We start from the raw sequence: 11,057 nt of genomic DNA, 5'->3' as shown, positions 1-11,057 counted from the left end.
TGGATGGCATCACTGACTCGATGGACGTGAGTCTGAGTGAACTCCAGGAGTTTGTGATGGACAGGGAGGCCTGGCGTGCTGCGATTCATAGGGTCGCAAAGAGTCGGACATGACTGAGCGACTGATCTGATCTGATCTGATCTGATGATGGAGTTACATATTCAACTTCCCATTTTTCATGGCCCTCATCTTAGTCTGTTATTCCCCTATTTTTGATTGTTAACCGGCTAAGCCCTGGGATCCTATTTGTTGTTTAATCTCTAAGTTTTGTCCAACTCTTTTGTGACCACATTGACTATAGACCTCCAGGCTTCTCTGTCCATGGGGTTTCACAGACAAAAATACTGGAGTGGGTTGCCATTTACTTCTCCAGGGTATCTTCCTGACCCAGGGATTGAACCTGTATCTCTTGCATTGGCAGGAGGATTCTTTACCACTGAGCCACCAGAGGTCCTATTATTGGCATTCATTCCTAGAATGGTTATGGCCTCATGTTCACTTTCCACTTATTTTCAGATAGCTGTTTGTACTTTGACCTTCAGGGAATTCTCCTACTTTTTATGTGAGCTCAATAATGTATGAAAAAGTCATAGATTTTGTAGATCTTGTGTTTTTCAGAGAGAAAGCATTTGAAAATATTGAAGTCACCATATTGTTTTTGTTAATATTTCTATTCTATTAGCTATAAACTCCATGTTTCCTTCATCTGTGAGACTCTCTCATTAATAAATTAATGTATTTTGACAAGTATTATTTTTCAATTTCACAAAGATTGGTTTGTCTCTAATTCAAGCCTAAAGGTAGATAGGCCAAAATCTATCATTAAGGCTTCATGTGGCCAGTTCACTTCATAAAGGTGGGCGACTTCAGAAAAATATGATACTAAGGAGCATGTCTGAAGGACAGATTTGCTGGTAGTGAATAGTTTTGTCAGTTGCAAATAGTTTTATCAGTTGAGGATGAATTATGGTTCTTACCATCTCCTAATATTCAAACTAAGTAGTCTTGATATACTTTAACATCATGACAATATAGTCATCAGATATCCAGGTCTTGAATTAAAAGAGGAAATTATTTATTTCATAGCTAGTTCCCATAATAGAATTTTTCCTCCTGATAATTATATCAAGATACTTCTCGATAAAAAGGGAGCTCTTTTTGACATGTATACCATATTGAAATTTATGTTCATATATTTGTTTTTTGGCCATACTTCATGGCTTGTAAGATCTTAGTTCCTCGATCAGGGATCAAACCCAGGCCCACAGCAGTGAAAGTGCTGAGTCGTAACCACTGGACTGCAAGGGGCTTCCCTTATGTATATTTTAGCTCACCCAAAGCAAGAGAAAATTAAAAATAGTGTCTACTATATTATAAATAAGCTATATGGAAAAGACATGTTTTACAAAATCTATCTGTTAACCTCAAGGTGTGTTTTGAAGTAGCTGGAAAAATTACTAGAGGAAAAGGAGAAAGAGAAGTGTTTCCTCTCGATCCTTACTAAAATATCTGCATAGGCCTCAAAAGATTTGTCATTATTTGCTGTCTCAGCAAAACTGCGTATTTCTTTCTTTATGGAATTAGACTTTATTTTTGCAGATTTTCAAACTAATGCCATTCTAAGGGAATTAAATATTTCTTTCACTTCACTTATTTTTGACAAGTCGTTAATATTCTTCCTGTGAAGAAATCTCAGGGGAGTTAAAAATAGCATTTAAAAATCACTTCTCCTTGCAGCCAGGTCTGGTGAAATGCATCCAAAATATGATTTCAAAAAAGTATAGGGGGTGGAATAGAGTTGCTTTGTTGCTTTTGCAATGACTAGTGAGATTTCAGATTTTCACTTTTGCTCTCTGAATTTATCTATTGTTTGACGTGCAATATAAAATAAACTGTCTGGTCTATTGCTTTCTACCTATAACTCTTCTATACATAGTAAATAAAATGTTTGCAAAAGACTTTGATTCTATTGTTTAATAGTTTTTATAGGAAATCCTAAGATGTCTAATAATTTTTATAGGTAGATTTATAAAACTAGATATATTACATTAAATGTTTATTGAAAAGGATTGTGCCAGAGTGCCTTGTTTAATGAGCAAAGGGTTTGAACAGAGAGGAACCTATTCTTTACATATTGTGAGAGTTTTATTTATCATTTGGTACTCTTAAAATGCTATAAATCATTCTTTAATTCATTAAAAAGCATGTATTTTGAACCTTCTTCAATTTATTGCTCAAATGTTGCCTTTTCCCTAGGCCTGTCTGACCACAATTTGAAAATTGCCCCTTGCTTTCCTCATTTTCTATTATAAGTCCCTTTTACCCTGATTTTTTAATAGTAAAATATACTTCTTTCAGCACAACATATAAAATACATATTTTGTATTTATCATGCTTTACTATATGCTGGAGAAGGAAATGGCAGCCCACTCCAGTGTTCTTGCCTGGAGAATCCCAGGGACAGAGGAACCTGGTGGTCTGCCGTCTATGGGGTCGCACAGAGTCGGACATGACTGAAGTGACTTAGCAGCAGCAGCAGCAGCAGCACTATATGCTGAGTACTCTTTTTTTAAATTCCTTTAAATATTAGCTCATTTAATTTTCTTATTAAACTTATGAAGTAGATGTTATTATAGAAAGGAGAGATAAGAAAGCCTTCCTCAGCTATCAGTGCAAAGAAATAGAGGAAAACAATAGAATGGGAATGACTAGAGATCTTTTCAAGAAAAATTTCATGCAAAGATGGGCTCGATAAAGGACAGAAATCGTATGGAACTAACAGAAGCAGAAGATATTAAGAAGAGGTGGCAACAATACACAGAAGAACTGTACAAAAAAGATCATCATGACCCAGATAACTACGATGGTGTGATCACTCACCTAGAGCCAGATATCCTGGAATGTGAAGTTAAGTGGGCCTTAGGAAACATCACTACGAACAAAGCTAATGGAGGTGATGGAATTCCAGTTGAACTATTTCAAATCCTGAAAGATGATGCTGTAAAAGTGATGTACTCAATATGCCAGAAAATCTGGAAAACTCAGCAGTGGCCACAGGACTGGAAAAGGTCAGTTTTCATTCCAGTCCCAAAGAAGGCAATGCCAAAGAATGCTTAGACTACAGCACAATTGCACTCATCTCACACGCTACTAAAGTAATGCTCAAAATTCTCCAAACCAGGTTTCAGCAATACATGAACCGTGAACTTCCAGGTGTTCAATCTGGCTTTAGAAAAGGCAGAGGAACCAGAGATCAAATTGCCAACATCTGCTGGACCATCAAAAAAGCAAGAGAGTTCCAGAAAAACATCTATTTTTGCTTTATGGACTACACTAAAGCCTTTGACTGTGTGGATCATAACAAACTGTGGAAAATTCTTCAAGAGATGGGAATACCAGACCACCTTACCTGCCTCCAGAGAAATCTGTAAGCAGGTCAAAAGGCAACAGTTAGAACTGGACATAGAACAACAAACTGGTTCCAGATTGGGAAAGGATAACGTCAAGGCTGTATATTGTCATGGTGCTTATTTAACTTATATCCAGAATATATCGTGCAAAATGCTGGGCTGGATGATGCACAAGCTGGAATCAAGATTGCTGGGAGAAATATCAATAACCTCAGATACACAGATGACACCACCCTTATGGTAGAAAGCAAAGAAGAACTAAGAGCCTCTTGATGAAAGAGAAAGAGGAGAGTGAAAAAGTTGGCTTAAAACTCAACGTTTGGAAAACTAAGATCATGGCATCTGGTCCCATCACTTCATGGCAAAATAGATGAGGAAACAATGGAAATAGTGACAGACTTCATTTATTTTGGCTGCAAAATGACTGCAGATGATGATTGCAGCCATGAAATTAAAAAATGCTTGCTCCTTGGAAGAAAGAAAGACCAACCTAGACAGCATATTAAAAAGCAGAGGCATTACTTTGCCAACAAAGGTCCATCTAGTCAAGGCTATGGTTTTTCCAGTACTCATGTATGGATGTGAAAGTTGGACTGTGAAGAAAGCTGAGCACTGAAGAATTGATGCTTTTGAACTATGGTGTTGGATAAGAACCTTGAGAATCTCATGAACTGCAAGGAGAGCCAACCAGTCCATCCTAAAGGAAATCAGTCCTGAATAGTCATTGGAAGGGCTGATGTTTAAGCTGAAACTCCAATAGTTTGGCCACCTGATGGGATGAACCGATTCATTGGAAAAGATCCTGATGCTGGGAAAGTTTGAAGGCGGGAGGAGAAGGGGATGACAGAGGATGAAATGGTTGGATCTGATGATTAGTCTGACATGAGCTGGACATGATCTGACACATGTCCGACGTGATGGACTTGAGTTTGAGTAGGCTCTGGGATTTGGTGATGGATAAGGAAGCCTGGCCTGCTGCAGTGCATGGGGTCATAACGTGTTGGAAATGACTGAACTGATGAATAAGGGAATAAATACAGAGAGTTAGCTAAATCAGAAATCACAGAGCTAGGAAGTGATTGAACTGTGATTTGAATCTATGCAGTATGCCTTCAGAGGCCATGCTCTAAAACCCATCAATATGCTGCTTTTAAAATCGTTATAGTTTCTCTCTGGAGAGGATGTATTCTTATCTATTTAGTTCACTGTTGTATCTGTGGTGCCAAGAATGGTGTATGGAGCCTAATAGGTGCTAAATTAATATTTGATTTCCTGTCATGTACCAGATAATGCTCTAGATCAGCAGAAAGAGCTTTCCTTAGGTCAGGAGAGGAAATGAAATATATATTTAATGAATCATTTCAGAAATGTGTCTAAGCTTCAAAAACATAAAAAAAACTGTTAGGAAACAGAGTATTCTGACAAGGTTTTACATGACATATACATAATTTTGACTGGGTCAGTAAAAACATTTGATTCAAAAAAAATCCTTGAGGTCTACTCAAGACCTGAAGGATTGAGTAGAATCTACCAAAGTAAACTGAGAAGAATGAGTTTATCAGAGACTGGGGAACTAGATGTGTTAAGTCTAACCAGTGAGACTGTATGAGAGTCAATGAACCGAAATTCCAATATAACTGGAAACTAAGTAGAATAGAAGACCTGCAGAAGGGAGACTATGAAGGCAGTAGTTCTTTTGGCAAGGACCTTGTAGTTCATGTTAAGGTGTTTGGATTTTATTTAAAGGCAGTGGGAAACAATTAGAGTCTTAAACAGTTAATTAACTGATTGGATTTCCATTTTGGATGTCTGAATGCAATGTAAAGAACAGATTAAAAGCAAGCAAGAGAGAAGGTAAGTAGGTAATGTGGGAAGTTATCCAATAGTACAGTGTTCCAGACTGAGAGGTGATAGTGTTTCAAACCAGACTAGTTGCTGTGGAAATGCAGGCAGTATAGGTATTCAGGAATGGAATCTGTTGGATTCAAGTTTCTGTTGGATGTTGAAGGTGAGGAAGGAAGAGGAGCAAAGAAAAATTTCCTGAATTCTGGCTTGAGTAACATCATATTGCCACTTAACACCATAGGAAAAATTTTAAAAAGTAGGAGAATTAAGTTTTATGAGGCAAATCAGAAGTTCAGCTTTGAACAGTGTGGCCATATCTACATGGGGCTCTGGTGATATGTCTTTAGGGTGCAGAGATTTGTCATCTCTTGGCACATTGCAACTATCACTACTAGTGAAAGGTATTGGGTGAGAATAGAATGACTGGTTATAGTCTTCAAAGTGAAAATAGTAGATTAACTGGAAGAAGGAATGCCTTCATGATAACAATCGGAATGTTAAATATGGCTTGAGCAAGTGGAGTCTTTGAAACCCTGAGAATGAATAGCAAAATGTATGAGAATGCATATCCCTGCATTGCTTATGGTAACAGGGAGGTTGAATCAACTTAAATGTCCATCATTAGGGAATGGATAAATGTGATGGAAGCAAACCATGTATTATTATGCCTTTTTAGAACAATAAACTCCTGATTGGTTCCCTCAAACTTCACTCCAGTTCCCTATTTGTTGAAGCTGAAACCTAAAATTACATTGCTCAGTGGCTCAGCAGTAAAGAATCCACCTGCAATGCAGGAGACATGGGTTTGCTCTCTGGGTTGGGAAGTTCTCCTGGAGAAGGAAATGGCTACCCGCTCCAGTATTCTTGCCTAAAGAATCCCCATGGACAGAGGAGCCTGGAGGCTACAGTCCATAGGGTCACAAAGAGTTGGACATGACTGAGCACACACACACGAGTCCGCTATGGGAGGGTTTGGGAATAAATTAGATTCTCACCTGAGATTCTCTGAAGCGTACATGAGAAGGAAGCCAACATCCCCAGTAATTTGGGGATGTTTCTGCTGACCATGTTGTGAAAATGTGAGACTTTGTTTTTCCTCTGAAGCGTCTCTCCAGCTTCGTCAGGAGCAGCAGCCCTGTCACCTTTCTTCTAACACAGATTCAGTGGTGGCCTTGGAGAGAGTATCTGTTTTAGTTCTTGACTCTGTATTTTTTTGGGGGGAGTCACTCTTGGAGGCCCACCCTAGGATATACTCTAGTAAATTCAGTAATTTATAAGCATCTAAATTTATTTCTGATAAAATGTGTAGAGTAGGTTACTCTCTCTTGCACCACAAAGGGTGAAGAGATTCTTGGCAGACAGACTCCAACGGATGTCCATACTGTGCCACCGCATGTTTGAGAAACATCCATATCTCTTCTTGTTATAATCTATGACTATTATGGATTGAAAGAGTTTTAGAGATGATGATGATTACATTATGTATTAGCTCTGAGCAACTAAGACACTTGACCTAAATTAAATAGCAACAATTGCTGTATTTCTCTTTTAGAAGTTATTCCAAATAAGAAAATCATGTCTAAAAGTGGCTTATTTTATGATGTATTTCTTGAGAGCAACTATGTATGTTCTTATTTTTGAAATCCAATGAAATGAAGGAGAATAGCTGGTTATAGGTAATGTAAAAGATGGGATGTATTTTTGTGCATGTACTGAAATAAAATGTAAGTTATGCTTATATGTACATGAATTTTACTATAAGTACAATTTCCTAGACTCTAAACTTAATTACTTGGCATTTAAAAAATTATAGACCATTGAATCAGTTCAGGTAAATATTCTGGCTTCTCTCATTTTGAAGGCATTTTCAGGTTTAATAACTAAGCCAGCTAAATGCATTTTTAACTTTACGATTACCCTAGAAAATGTGCTAAATAATATTTATTGATGTAAATACAATAGTTATTACAATGTCAATCATAGTTGTCAAATTATACCCAAAAGCATCTGATAAAGCAACTGGATTCATTCTAACTATGCTATGAAAAAGGATGACTGGGAATCAGATCAGTTGTCTGAATTTGAAGCCACAAAGAATGTACCTGAGAAAAGGCTATTTGGGAGATTTTCAGACAATTGTTTAAATCAAACTAGTTAAAGTAAAGAGTGTTCTAAGGATCAATTTGTAATCAGTCTCTAAAAATAACATACTTCCATTTCCTCCTCCATGGTGTATAAAATGAGAATAAATTATACATTATAAACAATAAAAACATTTGAAAGACAATTGGTGTAAGAATCTATATTTCATAATGGATGATGAAATTGATGTCAACAATTTAAGAAAAAAATCACTCAAAGTTTGTTTATTTCAGTTAAGATCCATCAATGTTAGAAAAATATATATACTTTTTTATTGGTACTATAATTTTGAAATCTGTTTGGAGAAATGAAGAGAAGTGAGGGAAAGCACTATATTTGTATTGCAACCCACAGTTCTTAATTTTTGACCTTTCTTTTCACCATAGGAAATATGTTGTGCCTCCTTGAAATCCATGATAAATTCCTCTGATTACCTATTATTTAATTTTTTATTTTATTTTATGTTTTTTACTCTAGGAGATATTACAGGAATGGTTCAAAATATAAATATTTGTACTGACAGTTTTATTGAGATATAATTCATATACCACAAAGTTCACCTTTTTACAGTATACAATTCAGTGGTTTTTAGTAGATTCACAAAGCTATGCATCAGTCACCACAATCTAATTTCAGAACATTTCATCATCCACCCCCAAAAGCCCTATACCTATTTGCAGTCACTCCCCATTTCTTCCTTTCCCACCACTATTAATCTGTTTTCTGCCTCTATAGATTTGTCTATTATGGACATTTTGTATTAAATGGAATTGTACAATGTGAGGCCTTTTGTATCTGGATTCTTTCACTCAGCACAATGTTTTCAAAGTTCACTCATGTTGTATATTGAATCAATATTTCATTTCTTTTTATGGCCAAATAACATCCTGTTGTATGAATAACTGGTAACTTATTATTGTTCTGTCCAGTTTATCTTATACCTTTTCTTTCCACCCTTTTTCTGATTCTTATCCCCAATATTATATTTCCAGGCCTTTCTCTCATATTTCACACACTGCATAGATAAATCATCAACATAAGACGCTAAGGACAATCTCTGGTCAAGATTTGATAGTTTTGTCTTTCTAGACCAACATCACACTGATTTAATTATTATTGTGTAAAATGTGTTTGATTTTGGTAAGTAACTCTTCCTTTTTGGTCTGCCTTCTCAGAATTGCCTTCTTTATTTATGTTATTATATTCTTTTGTTTAAAGTTTAGACTAAATTTATGATTTTTATGCCCCAAATCCCATTGGAATTTTAATTGGAATTTTATTGACTGTATAGACCACTTTTGGAAAATGATATGTTTCCAGTGTTATACTGCTAGCATTTCTAATCCATTAACATCATTTACCTCCCCAAGGTTTTCTTTTCTTAATTTGATTGAGTTTCTGAAAAGGTACTTTGCATTTCTTTTAGGTTATTTACTGATAATTTATATCTGGGAGGCTATTGTAAATGCAACTTATACCTGCTTTCAGTTTTCTAATTAGATATTCCCTGTGTTAGAGCAGACAGCTCTTTTGCTATGCCTGGATACCTCAGTTTCATTTACCATTTTGTGTGCCCAGTCCTGGGCTTAACGAATGCTTGGCTGCTCTGGGCTCAGCTCTGAGACTTTTCAGAAGACTGTTCCACCATCCCTTCCCTCTCCCCCAATGGAGAACTTAAGGTGAACACTTTTGCAGACCTAGGCATATCACAGCCAATGGCTGTCTAGAATAGAATTACACAACCAAAGTTACACTGAATGAGATTTAATTTAAACTCTGGACTTTCTTGTGGCATTAGTTTAAGGCTATGTGACCTTTCCTGTTTTCAGTATTATGAACAACTCTAGAGAACAATGAAGCAAACCACCTTTTCTGGGGAGGAAAGAAAAGCTTGTAATTTGTTGTTGGGAAGATGTAGGTGGGATAATTTCTATTACTCTGAAAAGTGGATGAAAAATGGGAAAGGTGAGGAGACAAATATGGAAATTTGAGAAGACTGGAAGAAGTTAGAAGTGTATTGATATTTTTCAGTGCTTGGGAAAGCAAATTGATTACCAAAATGTAGTAAAATTCTCAGACAGTATTAATATGAATCATAGTCAATCTCATCTATTGGGTTGGACAAAAAGTTTGTTTGGGTTTTTCCATAAAATCTTATGGAAAATGAACTTTTTGGCCAACCCTATACATGTGTGAAAGCTCAGACTATCTTAGTAACACAATAGTAGAAGGAAGATTATATAAGATCTTGGCAATGGCCTGATTCTGTACTCCATCCCTCTCTCTGAATAACAAGTCTGACACACCTGTACCAGTTTTCGTTGCTCTCTGAATTCAGGTTTCCTGGGGTCTCAGAATCACTTTGACTCTAAGCTGATAGCTACTTAGAGTTCTAGCTCACAGAAACTTCAAATTGCTCACAAACTTGTAAAGCTCCATTATATCCTTTGATGATCAAAACTCTATGCCAAAGTAACACATATTTTTATTGTGTCAGCTATGTGTGTGTTAGTCACTCAGTCATGTCCAACTCTTTACGACCCCATGAACCATAGCCTGCCAGGCTCCTCTGTCCATGGAATTTTCCAGGCAAGGTTACTGGAGTGGGTTGCCATTTCCTTCTCCAGGGGAGCATCCCAACCCAGGGAGCAAAACTGGGTCTCCTGCATTGTAGGCAGATGCTTTACTGTCTGAGCTAAAATCTTTATTTAGCCCCACATTGTCCATAATAGCCACCTGACAGTTTTGTGCCCAGGGCTGTAACCTGGGTTTTCTGGCTTATACTCTGTCTTGTCTAATCATTTAGTATTTGCTAAGCTAGTCATAGGAGACATGCTTGCTTTTTTGTTTCCTTAAACTCTGAACTTCCTGTTTAAACTTTCATATCTATTGGATTCTCTACTTAGTACATTTCTTTTTCTAAATTTGGTTTTGTTTTGCTTTATGCTATTTTACTATTCTTCCTTTGGCTGGATCTAATCCGACCTCTACTGAACCAATAAAATAAAAACAAATAAGTGCTATTTGTAAGTACACTCTTTTCCCACAAAGCAGTATGTAAAATTGCCTGAAAGGAAAGAAACTGAAGAGGGATTTGGGGTACTTGTTAATTTACATTTAATTTTAGCTTCTGAGATTCTTAAAGGCAGTGGTTATGTCTGCATGTGAATAGGGATATTTAATCAGTCTAGGCTGTCAGGTTGATAGTAGTGCTTATCAAGAAATTAGAGAAAAATGTGCTACCAAGTCCATCCTCCTGCCATAGAAGGAGCAACAAATCAGATACGGAAAGTCAAACACTATGATTAAAAAGCTCATCTGCCCTAGGGAGTCTTTCATATATATATTTAATATGCAGCTTGAGTGTACTACTATGAAGACAGCTTTTTGTATGTGTTAGAGATTTTAATTGCAATACCTCTTGCATCTAGACTGCAGATTTTCTTTTTTAAGGAATGCTACTGATTAGTATTTTATTTTATTTTTTTTTAATTTTATTTTATTTTTAAACTTTACATAATTGTATTAGTTTTGCAAATATCAAAATGAATCCATCACAGGTATACATGTGCTCCCCATCCTGAACCCTCCTCCCTCCTCCTTCCCCATACCATCCCTCTGGGTCGTCCCAGTGCACTAGCCCCAAGCATCCAGTATCTG

The sequence above is a fragment of the Bison bison genome, unplaced genomic scaffold (genome assembly GCF_000754665.1).
Source record: "Bison bison bison isolate TAMUID 2011002044 unplaced genomic scaffold, Bison_UMD1.0 scf7180017864303, whole genome shotgun sequence".
NCBI classification, from domain to species: domain Eukaryota; kingdom Metazoa; phylum Chordata; class Mammalia; order Artiodactyla; family Bovidae; genus Bison; species Bison bison.
This window is presented reverse-complemented; position numbering follows the sequence as displayed.